The sequence below is a fragment of the Puma concolor genome, chromosome C2 (assembly GCF_028749965.1).
Source record: "Puma concolor isolate L17-30 chromosome C2, mPumCon1.1.hap2, whole genome shotgun sequence".
Taxonomy (NCBI): domain Eukaryota; kingdom Metazoa; phylum Chordata; class Mammalia; order Carnivora; family Felidae; genus Puma; species Puma concolor.
Genome location: NC_141675.1, coordinates 24,260,271 through 24,277,497, shown reverse-complemented (window position 1 = coordinate 24,277,497; position 17,227 = coordinate 24,260,271). Strand labels below are relative to the sequence as shown.

Here is a 17,227-nt window from a genome sequence, read left to right as displayed (position 1 = left end):
ATTGACAGTCATATAGTAACAGTAGGGGACTTTAACAGTTCACCTATGTCAATGGAACACATCACTCAGACAGAAAATTAATAAGAAAACACTGGCCTTGGGGCGCCTGGGTGGCTCAGTCGGTTAAGCGTCCGACTTCGGCTCAGGTCATGATCTTGCGGTTAATGGGTTCGAGCCCCACGTCGGGCTCTGTGCTGACAGCTCAGAGCCTGGAGCCTGTTTCAGATTCTGTGTCTCCCTCTCTCTCTGCCCCTCCCCCACTTGCACTCTGTCTCTCTCTGTCTCAAAAATAAATAAACATTAAAGAAAAAATTAAAAAAAAAAAAAACAGCACTGGCCTTGAACAAACATTAGGTGAGATACACCAAACAGATATATACAGAACATTCCATCTAAAACCAGCAGAATATACATTCTTCTCAAGTGCACATGGACCATTCTTCAGAATATTATCACATTAAGCCACAAAGCAACTCTCAAAACAATTTGAATTTAAAAGAAGACTAATATACCAAGCATCTCTTCTGACCACAATGGTATGATGCTAGAAATAACTGTAAGAAGAAAAATGGAGGAAAAAAAGAAGAAAACTGGAGAAAAACAAACAACACATGGAGACTACACAACATGCTACTAAATAACTAATGAGCCAAGAAAGAAATCAAAGAGGAAATCAATAAATATCTTAAGACAGGGTGTCTGGGTGGCTCAGTTGGTTAAGCATCTGACTTCACATCAGGTCACGATCTCACCATTCCTGAGTTCAAGCCCCGTGTCGGGCTCTGTGCTGACGGCTCAGAGCCTGACGCCTGCTTCGGATCCTGTGTCTCCCTCTCTCTGCCCCTCCCTGGCTCATGCTCCCCCTCTCTGTCTCTCTCTCTTTCTCTTGCTCTCAAAAATAAACATTAAAAAAATTTTGTAATATCTTAAAAGAAACAAAAATGGAAACACACTGCTCCAAAACCAACAGGAAACAGCAAACACAATTTTAAGACAGAAGTGTCTAGCAATACAAGTCCACCTCCATAAACAAGAAAAATCTACAGCAGAAATCGGACCTTATACCTAAAGGAACTAGGAAAAGGAACAAAGTCCAAAGTTAGAGGAAGGAAGGAAATGATAAAGATCAGAGCAGAAAAAAATAGAGAGTAAAATAAAAAGTAAAAAAGATTAATAAAACTAAGAGCTGATTCTTAGAAAAGATAAACCCTTCTGGGCATAATTTAAACTTGGTGGGATAATCCTTGAAAAGACAAACAAAATTTATAAACCTTTAGCAAGACTCATCCAAAAAAAAGACAGACAGACAGACAGACAGACAGAAAGAAAGAAAGAAAGAAAGAAAGAAGGCCCAAATAAATAAAATCAGTAATGAAAGAGAATTTACAACCAATATCACAGAAATATATCACCATGAAAAATTACAGAGCAAAACACTGGACAACCTAGAGGAAATGAATAAATTCCTAGAAACACAATCTTCTAAGACTGAATCAGAAAGAAACTGAAAATCTGAAGATAAGTATTTACTAGTAAGGAGGTTGGATCAATAATCAAAAAACACCCAACAAACAAAAGTCCAGGACAAGAAGGCTTCATAGGTGAATTTTACCAAACATTTAAAGAAGAGCTGATAACCTATCTTTCTCAAACTATCCCAAAAAATTGAAAAGAAAGGAATGCTATAAAGCTCATTTTATAAGGCCAGCATTACCATGACCTAAACCAGACAAAGACACTACAAGAAAGAAAACTGCAGGCCAATATCACTGGTGAACATATATGCAAAAATCCTCAAAAAGATATTAGCAAGCCAAATTTAATAATACAGTTAAAGGATCACACATCATGATCAAATGGGCTGTATTCCAGGGATCTCATAATGGTTCGACATCCACAAATCAATCAATGTTCTACACCATATTAACAACAGGAAGGATAAACATCATATGATCATCTTGAAAGATGCATAAAAAGCACTTCACATAATTCAATATCCATTTATGATAAAATCTCTCAACAAAGTGGAAACAGAGGGAATGTACCTCAACATAATAAAGGCCACATAGAACATCTTACTCAATGGTGAAAAGCTGAAAGCTTTTCCTGTAAGATCAAGAACAAGACAAGAATGCCCACCTTCACCACTTTTATTCAACATAGTGTTGAAAGTCGTAGCCACAGCAACTAGGCAAGGAAAAAAACTAAAAGGCATCCAAATTGGAAAGGAAGATATAAAACTTACTGTTCACTCATGACATGATACAATAAATAGAAGTCCCTAAAGCCTGTACCCAAAGACTACTAGAATAAATGAATGCAGGAACGTTGCAAGATACAAAGTCAACATAACAGAGATCTGTTGCATTTCTATACACTACTAACAAACTATGAGAAAGAGAAATTAAGAAAACAGTCCCATTTACAATTGCATCAAAAAAGAACAAAACACAAAGGAATAAATTTAACCAAGGAAGTGAAAGAGCTGTATGTTGAAAACTATATGACAATGATGAAAAAAAATTGAAGACAACACAAATAATTGGAAAGATATAGTATGCTCATGGATAAGAATTAATATTCTTAAAATGCCCATACTATCCAAAGCAATCTACAGATTCAATGCAAATTATATCAAAATTACAATGGCATTTTTCACAGAAAGAACAAATAATCCTAAAGTTTGTATGGAACTACAAAGACCCAAAATAGCCAAAATTTAGGATATGTTCCTAAATTTCAAACTATACTACAAACTATACTACAAAGCTCTGGTAATCAAAACAGTATGGTACTGGCATAAAAACAGAAACAAGGCTCAATGGAATAGAGAGTCCAAATATAACCTCTTGTTTATATGGTCAATTAGTGTATGACAAAGGAGGCAAGAATACACAGTGGGGAAAAGACAGTCTCTTCAATAAATAGTGCTGGAAAAACTGGACAGCTCCATGCATTAAAAAAAAAAAAAAAAAAAAAAAATGGATCACTTTCTTACACCACCTACAAAATCCAACTCAAAACAGATTAAAGGTAACACCTGAAACCATAAAACTTCTACAAGAAAACATAGGCAGTAAGCTCTTTGACAGTCACCTTAGCAATATTTTTTATCTGTCTCCTCAGGCAAGGACAACAAAAGCAAAAATAAAGAGCCTGCCTGGGGCGCCTGGGTGGCTCAGTCGATTGAGTGTCTGACTTCAGCTCAGGTCATGATCTCACAGTCCATGAGTTTGAGCCCTGCGTTAGGGTCTGTGCTTACAGCTCAAAGCCTGGAGCCTGCTTTGGATTCTGTGTCTCCCTCTCTCTCTGCCCCTCCCCTGCTCATGCTCTGTCTCAAAAATAAATAAAAACATTAAAAAAAATTTTTTTAATAAACAAATATGGGATTATATCAAACTAAAAAACTTTTGCATAGTGAAGAAAAACATCAACAAAATGAAAAGGCAACCTCCTCAATGGGGGAAGATATTTGCAAGTAATATATTCAATAAGGGATAACATACAAAATATACAAAGTTATAAAACCCAGAATCAAGAAACAAACAATTAGAAATGGACAGAGGACCAGAATACACATTTTTTCAAAGAACATACATAGATGGCCAACAAGCCCATGAAAAGATGCTCAATATGACTAACCATCAGGGAAATGCAAATCAAAACCACAATGAGACATCACCTCACACCTGTCAGAATGGTTAGTCTCAAAAGGAAAAGAAGTAACAAGTGTTGTTAAGGATGTGGAGAAAAAAGAAACTTTGTGCACCACTGATGGGAATGTAAAGTGGTGTTGCCACAATGGAAAACAGTAAGGAGGTCTCTTAAAAATTGAAAATAGAGGACTACCATACAATCCAGCAAATCCACTTCTAGGTATTTACCCAAAGAAAATGAAAATTCTAGTTCAAAAACACATATGCTCCCCTATGTTCAGAGCAGCATTACTTACGATAGCCAAGCCATGGACGCAATCTAAATGTGCACGGATAGATAAATGGATAAAGAAGATGTGGTATGTACACACACACAGACACACAGACACACAATGCAATATTATTCAGTCATGAAAAAATGAAATCTTCCCATTTACAATATGGATGGACCTCAAGGGTATTACGCTAAGTGAAATAAATCAGAGAAACACAAATAGCATATGACTTCATGTATATGTGGAAAAAAATTTTTTTAATGAACAAACAAAACAGAAACAGACTCAGATGCAGAAAAGAAACTGAAGGTTGCTGGGCAGGGAACGGAGGAGGGGGGAAATGAGCAAAATAAGTGAAGAGGATTAAGAGGTACGGTCTTCCAGTTATAAAATCAATAAAGACACAGGGATATAATATACAACATAGAGAATACAGTTACTAACATTGTAACAATTTTGTATGGTGACAAGTGGTAACTACACTTAGTGATGACGATTTCATAATGCATATAGATATCAAATCAATATACTGTACACCTGAAACTAATAGTACTATATGTCAATTATTCTTCAATAAAAAACAATCACCTCAGTGTATCTTTTCAAGAATGAATGACTCATTAACTTGACTTATTAAAGGAGACAAGCTCTTAAACCACAACAAATAATAATCACAGAATACTAAATACTTTTAGAAAACCATACAATCTAAACACACAACAAGCAAATTTCTAACACTCTAAGGACCATGTATATCAGAAAATCCTAGAGCTTTTCAGGACTTCAAGTATCAGCAAGACTGAATTATAAGTAGTATACTGAATTAGATATATGTAAATGTCTAGTTTACCTGGCATTTTTAGTAACCAGAATTCTCAACAGCACTTCTGATTTTTAGAACTTAAAGTACCATTTTACTTATCCCACAGAGCTTAAATTATGCCCAGAAGAGTTTGTTTGGGCAAGAAAACAATATTTAGTAACCAGAATATTTGCCCATGTAAGAAAACAAAATTTACCATATGTGAGGGTTCATTTTATCAATTTCTGTGATTAAACATCAGGAAAGTGTGCTTCATTTGGGGGGTGGGGGATATAACAGTAAATACTAAATATATACAGTAACATGCTCAATGGTAACAAACAAATCTTGTGAGGTTTCTGTGAGTTAAGCAAAACAAAACAAACGAAAACAAAAAACAAAAAAAGGGCTTTGTTAACCTCTAATAATGCAATACAGAAATTATATTTATGCTTTGTGTAATAATAGATGTTTTCGTGATACTGAATAGACTTCTTCACACAAAGATGAAGATCATTCACCAAATTATTGTGACTACTGTATTATACTCTGAAAAAATGATAAATCATATCAGCCTGCTCTGTAATTGTAGGCACATTTATCTTGAGTCTCTTTCTTCTAAATTGTGATGGACTAGAACACAAGAAAAATAGGTCTCCTCTCCCGTCACTACCCCACTCCCCACTTCTCTGCCTCTTTCACCATAAGGTCAGTCATAAACTGCTTAGCCCAGTCTAATTTTCTTCAAATGTTCTTACTTTATTATTATTTACTCAAATCTTTGGTTATCTAGGATATATGAAACATGAGAATATTATAATTAATGTAAAATAAGGGACCATAATGGTATTTTAGTAAGGAAAATTATGATTAGTATTAATTTGTATGGAAATTTTTATATAATTTTTGGAATGTACAAATGAAATAAAAAGAATCAGCATAAGAAATGTTTAATTTAATATAATTAAATGTGAGAGACTGTCCTTCAGAAGACACAAGTTAAACACAGCACTTTATAGTAATACACCTTTATTAAGGGTTCAGAACTCACACATTTAAAAAATCTTTTTGTGAAAATTCAAAAAGACACTTTGACAAACAAGTCATTTTTATACTAAACAACAACAACAACAACAACAACAACAACAAAATAACCCAAAACTAGCAAATCAAAGAAGGATCTCAATACACACCAATAGCTTCGGATAAAACAAACTTTTATCCAAGAGAATGATTAACCATGCAAAAGCTGCTAATATTAGATTAAAATCAGGTATTTGCCAGAATATCTTTTTCAAGTGTAATGTACAGGTAATATCCCAGAGAAGAGAAGTTATCTAAATAGTCAGGTAACTATTTAAAAAGTAATATGTGTTGGGGCACCTGGGTGGCTCAGTCGGTTAAGCATCCGACTTCGCCTCAGGTCATGATCTCACGGTTTGTGAGTTCGAGCCCCGCATCGGGCTCTGTGCTGACAGCTCAGGGCCTGGAGCCTGCTTCGGATTTTATGTCTCCTTCTCTCTATGCCCCTCCCCCACTTGTGCTCTGTCTCTCTCTACCAAAAATAAACAAATGTAAAAAAAAATTAAAAAAGAAAGTAATGTGTTTTTTTTTTAACTTTCATTATTTGCAAGCTATTTAGAAGAGTATTGTCAGATTGAGGTAATTATAACCCATTAATACAAATGGTAATTTAAAATATTTTCTCAATAACACCTAGTTTGCACTATTAAAAAATTCCATAGATGGTAGTGAATAAAGATGAATAGGAATTTAATCTATTTTCAAGTTTTACATAATGACCTGTGGTCACATGTAACATTGAAATCACATTCTCAATCTTTCTGTACTCATTCCAATTAATAACATACCAGCATCTAACTACAAATATTTTCTTTTTTATGTATGAAATCTGCAGTTATCAGAGATTATCAAGGAAAAGAAACCAAGGTTACTCAAAGTCAAAAAAAAAAAAAAAGAAGTTTCAGTACATCTGCAAATTCACAGCTGACTTTCTCAGGCCCCAATTCAATTTCATTCCTGCTGACTTCTGAAGAGCTGCAATCAGTACCACAGCCTATCGGACCCATGATAATCAAAGAGAAAAATGACTGCTCATATCTTTAAGAATAGACTTAACAGTCTTTTTGTTTATGATGTTTACTGGGAGTGTCCTATTACTAAAATTCTGCATATTATGCAACCCACTAAGAGTAAAACTATACAGAAAACAGTATTTTTGTAATATTTAATAGCATTAATGATTTTAAAAATTAAACACAAAATTTAGCTAGAAAAAAACCACCTTAAAGTGATGAAGTGAATGAAATGCATCTTCCCAAAAATCTATAGCAAACATAATACATAATGGTGGCACATCAGAAGCATTTGCCTTTAAAAAGAATAAGACATAGATGCCCACTATTACACTTTTACTCAAGACTGTACTAAAACTTCAAAACAGAATAGTAAAACAAATCAGTAAGAAAAGGCATAATGAGTAAAAACGAAGAAAACAAAGTTGTCATTTTTTTCAGATACAATAGTCAACTTAAAAGAACCGAGAGGATCTACAGACATTTTATAAAATTTTAATAAGAGAATTCAGAATGTTTTCTGGATATACACAAAAATAAGCTTTCTGATTTTGATTTAATACATCCACTTTCCCTAATCCATGATTATCTCTTTCCCTTTTTGTGTGCTCGAATGTTGGCTTAAGCCTTCATTAATGGAGTGGCCAACAAAAACCACATGATATATTAAATGCTAAGACTTACCAGTAGAATAGTGCACCTCCCTTCTCAGATCTGTTACATTTCCATTGCTTTCTATTCTAAGACCAAATTACTTCTGTAATTAAAATGTCCTTTTTAGGGGTGCCTGGGTGGCTCAGTCGGTTAAGCGGCCGACTTCGGCTCAGGTCACGATCTCACAGTCCATGAGTTTGAGCCCCGCGTCGGGCTCTGTGCTGACAGCTCAGAGCCTGGAGCCTGTTTTGGATTATGTGTCTCCCTCTCTCTGACCCTCCCCCGTTCATGCTCTGTCTCTCTCTGTCTCAAAAATAAATAAACATTAAAAAAAATTTTTTTTTAAATATCCTTTTTAGTTGCTAGTCTTTGGCCACATCAGAGTGGGCCAATATCTCTAAGTATACCCTAAAAAATGTCTCCAATATATCCTATTTCTTTCCTATATCAGAATAAACCAATCACAACTCATTATTCTTAGCAAAACAAAGTTCAATTTACTTAAAGGATCACTTTGCAGTTGCCAAAATTAAGAGGACTTTGCCAGGTCCCTGCTCAGCCGTGTAGCCTTCAGCGGTATTCCTACATTTATTTCTTACCATTTGCCTTACTGGCATTTTGCTTCCTAGACCACAGTATCATGCAAAAATCTGGAACATATTATTTACCACATGCTTCCAGAAAATTCCCACTGTTTCCATATATAACTTCATTTGTGGGCCTGACTCACTATACTTTTCTCATTTCCTATCTCTAATTCAGTTTCTAATCCATGATGGGTTTGTTTTTTTCAAATTATCACTCAGTTCATACTTTATAAATTTTTTCAAAGTCTAGCAAAATACAGTACTAGCATTATGTGACTAACTTTTCAAATGGGACATTTTTCTTCAACATTATCTTTATAAAAGTACAAATTCCTTTTTATAGAGCTCTTGCCATTTTGAATTACTGAAATTGTTCTCTTAATGGTCCAAATGTAATGTCCTTTCCCAAGTCTTTACACTCCTTGATTTCTCTATAGCCCTAATAACCAGGATCTCCTTCCTAAAATTCTCTCTTTGCTGTGTTTCTATCATTGTTTTCCCAACAACAAATCCATCAGGTCTGACCCTTTTTCTGATGCTGCCACCTAATTAACATAAGGGTTCTTCAAGATCTATGTTTCCTTTGGCTGATTCCCTTCTCAGGAAAAAAGAAAGAAATTTCTTTTGTGTGTTGGGGGGGGAGGGAGTGGTTAGCTTAACATCTCACTCAAATTTCCTGTCTTCAACCATTATCTTCTGTCCCCATGTCTCTAGTTCTGACTTGGATTCCAAAACCTAGACCATGCTCACATGTACATATCAGCCAAAGTAGACACACATTGCCAATAGGTTGGATGCTGCCTCAAGTGACTTCTCGACATTGCTCTGGACAGTCACTATACTACCAGATGAAGCGAGCACTGAAGAAGAAACCTACTCACCATCTCCAATCATTCCCTGTTTTTCTCCACCTGATTGATAGTCCGTATCAACACCTTATGCATACTTTATCACAGAACTCATTATGTTTCTCCAAAACTTTCTACTACTCCACCCTTCATCACCTTCTTTATTTTTTTTTTATTAAACTTTTTTTTAAGGTTTATTCATTTTTGAGGGAGACACAGAATCCAAAGCAGGTTCCAGGCTCTGAGCTGTCAGCACAGAGCCTGACATGCGACTCAAACTCACAAACCGTGAGATCGTGACCTGAGCCAAAGTTGGACGCTCAACCGACTGAGCCACCCAGGTGCCCCCACCTTCATTGCCTTCTAAGGAAATCTTGAGAGTTTGATAATTTTGTTTCGTATCTTCAGATCCATGTTGTTGCTCTATTTTACTGAGTAGCAATGTGGTATCTATCAAATCTGTCTCGTTTTATTCTCCAGTGTCATACTTTAATATAAGCACTTAGTATCTCTTAACAAAGCTGCTAAAGCTGTTAGCTTCCTAACTAGTCTCCCACCTGCAGTCCCTTCCCTTCCTTTTTTCAGACTTACTATGTCCTGCAAAGTAATCTAATCATCTCACCCAATGACTACCCAAATTTCTTATGACTGCAAGTGGTATCCTTCACCTTACTTCTAATCTTACTTTATGTATTCTACCAAATATAACATCTCTATTCTTTACTCATGACGTTTCTTCTGGTTGACAGGGTCTACCTTTCCTTTAGGCTAGAGCAAACTGGAAGGAGTAGAGACATAAATTCAACAAAACCTGACAATACAATGGATAAAGATGAGTGACAAACAAGAATCAGGATGATCCTCAGGTTTCTACTTTATACAGTAAGATACACGGTACTGGTCACTTAAAACTGGGAGCATTTGAGGAGAGGGTTAAAACTTATACTGTGAAGTGACTTTGACATCCCAAAGTGGACACTGATACCAGGTTGGCAGGTGAACATGTAGATCTCCATCTCAGAAGACAGATGTAGAGTAGAAATTTTACTCTCATTGGGTACCTGTGTGTCTCAGGCGGGGAAGTGTCTGACTTCAGCTCAGGTCATGATCTCACAGTTCATGAGTCTAAACCCTTGGGCTCCATGCTGATGCCGAGCTTGCTTGGGATTCTCTCTCTCTCTCCCCCTCTCTCTCTGCCCCTCCCCTGCTCGCTCTTGCTCTCTCCCTCCTTCTCAAAATAAATAAACTTTTCTTTTAATCTTTGTTTATGTTGAGAGAGAGACAGAGTGTGAGCAGGGGAGGAGCTGAGGGGAGGGAGACACAGAATCCGAAGCAGGCTCTAGGCCCTGAAATGTCGGCACAGAGCCTGAGGCGGCTGGAACTCACGAACTGTGAGATCATGACCTGAGCCGAAGTCGGACGCTTAACCGACTGAACCACCCAGGTGCCCAATAAATAAATAAACTTAAAACAGAAAAAAGAATGTTAGTCTCAGAATAGCTGTAATATAGATGATAACTTAGGCCACAAGTTTGCTTAGAAAACTAACATAGTCCAAAAAGAAGACAGAATAGAATTTTGAAAGAGGCAGCCCAGGATGTCAGAAAGAAGAGGCAGTCAGAAACCAAGTAGAGAAGAAAGAGCTAGGAGACTGAAAAAGAACAACCAGAAGAATGTGATTTAACAAAAAGGAAGGGGAGAAAATACATTCAGAAGAAGGCAGGGTCTGCAATGTTGAAAGCCACTAAGAGGAAAAACAAGCAAGTAAGATAAAGAGAAAATAAATCCATTAGATTGAGTAACAAAGGGGTCTCAGCAGCAGCCTTGGTTTTAACAATGGAAAAACCAGAATGGAGCTGTTTAAAGGATGAGAATGGAAGGTAAAACAATGAAGGTGAAAGGTAGAGACAACGCCTTCAAAATATTTAGCCATGAAAGGGAAGAGAAATACTATAGAGAACCGTATATGACAATACACGTACTGCCTGTAAAGCATTTCGAACTGTGCACTATTACCTTGCGCAGATCTATCTTTTCTCCCGCTGCTAGCTCTCAGTGTTACTCTGCCCACTAAGGTAAGGCATAAGGCAAGGATACCCACTAGGACCACTACTACTTTTTTTCTGGACATGTTAGTCGATAAAATAAGACTAGAGGAAGCCATTAGAAGTATAAAAAACAAGAATTGGAAAAGAAGAAACAAAACTATTACAGACAAAGATTGTAGGGAGAACAACTGGCAAAGAAGAACTGAAACTATCTGCAGATATCCTGATGAATACCTGGAAAATCCTAGCAAATCAATGACAAAACTCAAGAACAAAAGATTTCACCGAGGGAACAGGATATAAAATAAACATGAAAACATCAGTAACACTGACATACACAAATAAAACCAGATTGAATATATAATGGACGAGAAAACCACACTTAAAACAGTAGTAAAATAGTAAAAAAGATTAAATAAGAATAAATTGAAATGTTCAAAACCCACATAAAGAAAAATAAACACTCTTAAAAGAGACAACAGTAGTCCTGAACAACTGAAAATAAATACTTTGTCACTGACTGGGACATCTCAATATCAATACACCATAAAATTATAAATATAATTTGAGCCCCCCAAAAATATGATTGACTTTTCTGTGGAGCTAGACAACTTGATACTGAAGGTCAAGTAGAAAAGAAACATTCAAGAACGTCTAGGAAATACTGAAAAGAAATATATATGGGAAACCTTGTTAAAACATACTACATACATTGGGCTACCTGGGAGGCTCAGGCGGTTAAGCATGTGACTTCAGCCCAGGTCATGATCTCACCGTTCAGGAGTTCAAGCCCTACAACAGGCTCTGTGCTGACAGCAAGAAGCCCAGAGCCTGCTTCAAATTCTGTGTCTCCTCTTCTTTCTGAACCCCTCTCCCACTCACACTCTGTGTCTCCCTCAAAAATAAATAATAAACACATTAAACATTTTTTAATTAAAAAAAATACCACAGAAATTAAAACACACGACAAAGCCTCTGTAATGAGAACAGTGTGGTATTGCTGCATGAATAGTCAGAGAGACCAATGAAACAGAGTAGGAAAGTGCAGAAATAGATTCGGCTATCATAAAGGTGATATCACAAAACACTGGTACAAGAATGGTCTTTTTAACAAATGGATACACATTTGCGGGGGGAGGGGGGGGTGTAAAAAATCCATCTATTTCTCACACTGAACCCAACTCCAAATAAACCAGAGATTTAAATGTAACAAAGGGAACTATACAAGTAAAAAAGAATCACTAAATTCCTCCTATAACCTGGGAAATCATTTCAAAAAAGCCTTCCTTACTAGAACTAAAATCCAAATATGAAACCTTTATACTACAAGAAAAACACAAGCAAAAGAAAAAGAAAGATGACAAATGAGGAGAAAACATTTTTTTGCAAGACTTATCACTGATAAATATAAATGGCTGATATCACTACAAAGAGCATTCAAAACTGAGGGTAAAAAACCAAATATCCCATAAAGAGCAGCTCTTAAACATATGAAAAGACATTCAACTCCACTCCTAAGATGAACACAACAAATTAAATGGACACTGAGACACCATCTCTCATATTTCAAATCAGGAAAAATTCAAAAGTTTTACAGTTTACTCTGTTGGCAAGGCTGTGGAAAGACAGGCACTCCCATACACTAGTAGTGGAAATGCAAAAAGCTACAGAAGAACTGGGCATATATCTAATAAAATTACATAAGCATTTATCCTTTGAAAAGCAAGCAATCCCACTTCAAGGAATTTACCCTGAAGATAAACCTGAAACAATATGAAAATACATAGGCACAAGGTTATTCACTACCGCATTATTTGCAATTTCAAGCTACTGGAGATTATTTAAGCGCCCAAGTATAAGAGATCGGTTGAATAAACTACATTACATACGTACACACAATAAAGTAGTAAGCGTATGCAAAAAATTAAAGAGGAAGATCTCTATAAGGTGATACGGAGTGATTTTTAAAAGATATAGATAGGGGCGCCTGGGTGGCTCAGTTGGTTGAGCATCCGACTTCGGATCAGGTCACGATCTCACGGTTCGTGAGTGCGAGCCCCGCTTCGGGCTCTGGGCTGATGGCTCAGAGCCTGGAGCCTGCTTCTGACTCTGTGTCTCCCTCTCTCTCTGCCCCTCCCCCATTCATGCTCTGTCTCTCTCTGTCTCAAAAATAAATAAACATTAAAAAAAATTTTTTTTAAAGATATAAATGAAAAAAGTAAATTGCAAAAGGACATATATACTATGCTGTGTTTCATAAGAAAGAGGAAATAAGAAAAAAAATAAGAAAATGTATCTGCTTATCTTTTTTTTTTTTTTTTTTTAATTTTTTTTTTCAACGTTTTTATTTATTTATGGGACAGACAGAGACAGAGCATGAATGGGGGAGGGGCAGAGAGAGAGGGAGACACAGAATCGGAAACAGGCTCCAGGCTCCGAGCCATCAGCCCAGAGCCTGACGCGGGGCTCGAACTCACGGACTGTGAGATCGTGACCTGGCTGAAGTCGGACGCTTAACCGACTGCGCCACCCAGGCGCCCCTGTATCTGCTTATCTTTATAAAAGGAATGATGAACTAAAAAACAGTAACATTGGATACCTAACAAAGGATGCGGTGGAATGAGGGAAATAAAGTGACACTTTTCTGAGTATACCTTTTCATAAAACTTTACCTTTTGGAAAAGTAAATCATCACTTTCTACCTATTCAAAATAATTAAATTAGCAATGATATAAAGACGGAAAATATGCAAAAGCTGACAGCAAAGTAAAATTAGTGAATTAAACTGTATTTCAAATTAATACTATATCCATCCTTAAGGGATAAAAAAAGAAAGAAGTAATGCAAGTAATTAGGAGTACAGCATTTGATTAAATATACTCACAGAATTCAGTGGGGTGAGGAGAGAGTACTTCAAACAAATCTTGAATTCTTTTTGATAGATTTGTTCATTGTAGTGGTATAATGAACCAATTCTGAAACTATTTCAGATGTATTATTGAGCTGCGCAAGTAAGTTAATGTGTTGATGCTGTCGGAAGCCAATGTTCTCACGATGAAAGAAGAGACATACAAATATGGAAAGATGGAAGGCAAGAAAGAACCCTGTGGAGATGGATTAGAATTAGAGACACTGGTGTGACCTAATGATTTCTAAAGTATGTAATATATGTTTATCAGTATGAATGTATGTATACACTTACCCATCAATGTACATGTGTACATATATATATAACCCTTATTTCCTAGCTCTGTCCTCTTTCTGTCCTCATGGCCTAAAAGCCAAGATCCTATAGAGATGAGCACCATCCAGTAGCAACCAGCACAATAGTGCCCAGATCTTGATCTCTAATAACATTCCCCCACTAAAACCAGGACTCTTCAGAGAAATGGCTGTCCAGAACTGTTACAGAAAAGATAAAGATTCTGTGACAATCTGTTTTGCCAGAAAGTAAGAAACCACTCAAAAATGTGATAGGGGAGGGGCACCTGGGTGGCTTAGTCTGTTGAGCATCAACTCTTTTTCTTTCTTTCTTTTTCTTTCTTCTTTCCTTCTTTTTCTTTCTTTCCCTTTCTTTCTGTTTCTTTTCTTTCTTTTTATTTATTTATTTATGGCGGAGGGGGGCAGGGAGGGGCAGAGAGAAAGGGGGAGAGAGACAGACTCACAAGCAGCCTCCACACTGTCAGTGCAGAGCCTGACATAGGGCTCAAACTCATGAACCATGAGATCATGACCTGAGCTTAAACCAAGAGTTGGGAGCTTAACTGAATGAGCCACGCAGGCACCCTGAGCATCAACTCTTGATTTTGGCTCCGGTCGCATGGGGGGACTGAACCTCACATCTGACTCTGCACTGAATATTGAGCCTGCGTAAGATTTTTCTCTCTCTGCCCCTCTCCCCTGCTTGTGTGCTCAGAAATAAAAATATTTTTAAAAATTAAAAAAATAATGTGATGGGTAGGGCGCCTGGATGGCTCAGTCAGTTAAGCGTCCAACTTCAGTTCAGATCACGATCTCACGGTTTGTGAGTTTAAGCCCCGCATCAGGCTCTGTGCTCACGACTCAGAGCCCGGAGCCTGCTTCGGATTCTGTGTCTCCCTCTCTTTCTGCCCTTCCCCCACTCGCACTCTGTCTCTCTCTCAAAAATAAATAAACATTAACCAAAAAAAAATTTTAAGATGATAATGTGACAGGGGAATGCTGTAAAAGGTAAAATATGGGCCTCTGGGTGGCTCAGTCGGTTAAGCATCATCCAACTCTTGATTTCAGCTCAGGTCATGATCTCATGGTTTGTGAGTTCAAGACCCACGTGGAGCTCTATGCTGATCACTCAGAGCCTGCTTGGGATTCTCTCTCTCTCCCCCCCCCCCACCTCTGCCCCTTCCCCACATACATTCATTCTTTCTCTCTCTCAATAAATAAATAAGAAATAAACATTAAAAAAAAAAAAGAAAGGTAAAATAAAATGGAGTCACTTACATCAGGGGGTTTTTAAACAGAGCCAAGTGCCTAATAAAGACATGGGTCTTACGCATGTCTTCACCAGGTAGAACCATGAACTTTTGAACTGGGCCAAACTGCAAATATTCCAAGGACTCAGCCTGAAATTTGCTAAAGTAAGAAACTTTGCTTGGTGATAGCCTTAACCAATTAAATTCAGCCAAGATTAATTTTCTGCTGCCAACATTAATCAAAATTTTTTGTTAAAAGAAAAAAATACAAGCATTCCATTTTGTCTTTAAAAACCCTTGACTTTTGTTCTGGGGTGGGGGTGGGAGGGTGCAGGGACAGACACTATTTGGGCTGCTGCCCAAATCTGTGTTCCCTGAATTGCAATTCTGAGACCTCATATAAATGCTTTTGTTTTATTTTAGCTCAGCCTCTTTTCTCGGTCAACATTTCTATCTACTTTCACCAACCAAACCTGGACAATTTATGACTCAGTAGTGAATTATAAAGCATTGAAAAGAATAGATATCCATAAGTTCATACCAATGATAAATGATTGAATGAATAAATGATTGAATGAATAAATATAGTTGACCCTTGAACAATGCAAGGGTCAAGGGCACCAACATCCCACAGAGTCAAAAGTCCACATATTAACTTTGACTCCCCAAAAACTTAATTACCAATAGCCTACTGTTGACTAGAGCCTTACTGATAACATAAACAGTCGATTAACACATATTCTGTATATGTATTATACACTATATTCTTAAAATTAAGCTAGAGAAAAGAAAATATTACAAAAATCAGAAGGAAGAGAAAATACACTTACAGCACTGTGCTGTATTTATGGGGAAAAAATCCACATATAAGTGGACCCACACAGTTTAAACCCACAATGTTCAAGGGTCAACTGTAAATCAGTCAGTCCATCAGCATAGATTTTGCGTTCATCAGAATGCTGATGTTGACTGGAAGGAGGGCTGGAACTGGAAAATCAGCAGTTTGTAACCATTATAGAAAGAACTGTACCAGGGAAGAATCATCAATAGATGCTAAATCTAGGCAGAAATTTTGATGAGGAGCAGGATATTTGCATGATCTTAAAGTGTTTCCCACAGACTGCTTATTAGTTGCAAGAGAAAAAACTAACTCTAGAGTAGAGAAATCTGACAACAGTCTGACCAAACGATAAAAATTACCATCACCAATATGCCTCCAGATGTGATGTCCTGAGAAGGACATAACATCATCTACGTGGTATTCTGGGTGGAATATACAACCTGAATCTAATCATGAGGAAACAGGAGACAATCCAAAATGAAGAGTGATAGACAAATGAAGGACCATATTATTAAAAAACTTCAGTGTCATAAAACTCAAGGACCATGGAACCATTTCAGATTAAAGAAGGCTAAAAAGACATGACAACCAAGTGCAATAACTGATCCTAGACAGGATTCTTATTCAAGAGGGAAAATGCTATAAAAATATTATTGGGTCATCTGACAAATGTGGAATATGGATGGTAGGTTAGATAACAGTATTATACCCATGTTAACTTTACCAAAGCTGTTCATTATACTATAGTTATGGAAGAAAATATCCCTACTCTTAGGAAATACACACTGATACACTTTTAGGATGGTGCATCAATCTCTGCAATCTCTGTTCAAAGGGTGCGGAGGGGGGAAAAAACTGTGGGAGGGAGGCATTTGAGGGAGAAGGGAGAGAAAAATATCCGAATGATAAAGCCAATGCAGTAAAATCTTAACAGTAGGTGAATCTGAGGAAAAGAATATATACTCTTCC

General features: G+C 36.8%; 1 protein-coding gene across 11 annotated transcripts in view; it reads right to left on the bottom strand.

The window, feature by feature from the left end:
- Positions 1-17,227, bottom strand: part of TBC1D5 (TBC1 domain family member 5) — a 541,949-nt gene that overhangs the window by 416,588 nt on the left and 108,134 nt on the right. For 3 of the 11 annotated variants that reach the window (XM_086674222.1, XM_086674224.1, XM_086674227.1), the window contains exon 3: positions 13,851-14,070. The exons of the other annotated variants lie outside the window; for them this stretch is intronic. The gene's annotated coding sequence lies outside the window, so the exon portion shown is untranslated. The remainder of the gene's footprint in view (positions 1-13,850; positions 14,071-17,227) is intronic. 11 annotated transcript variants of the gene reach the window in all.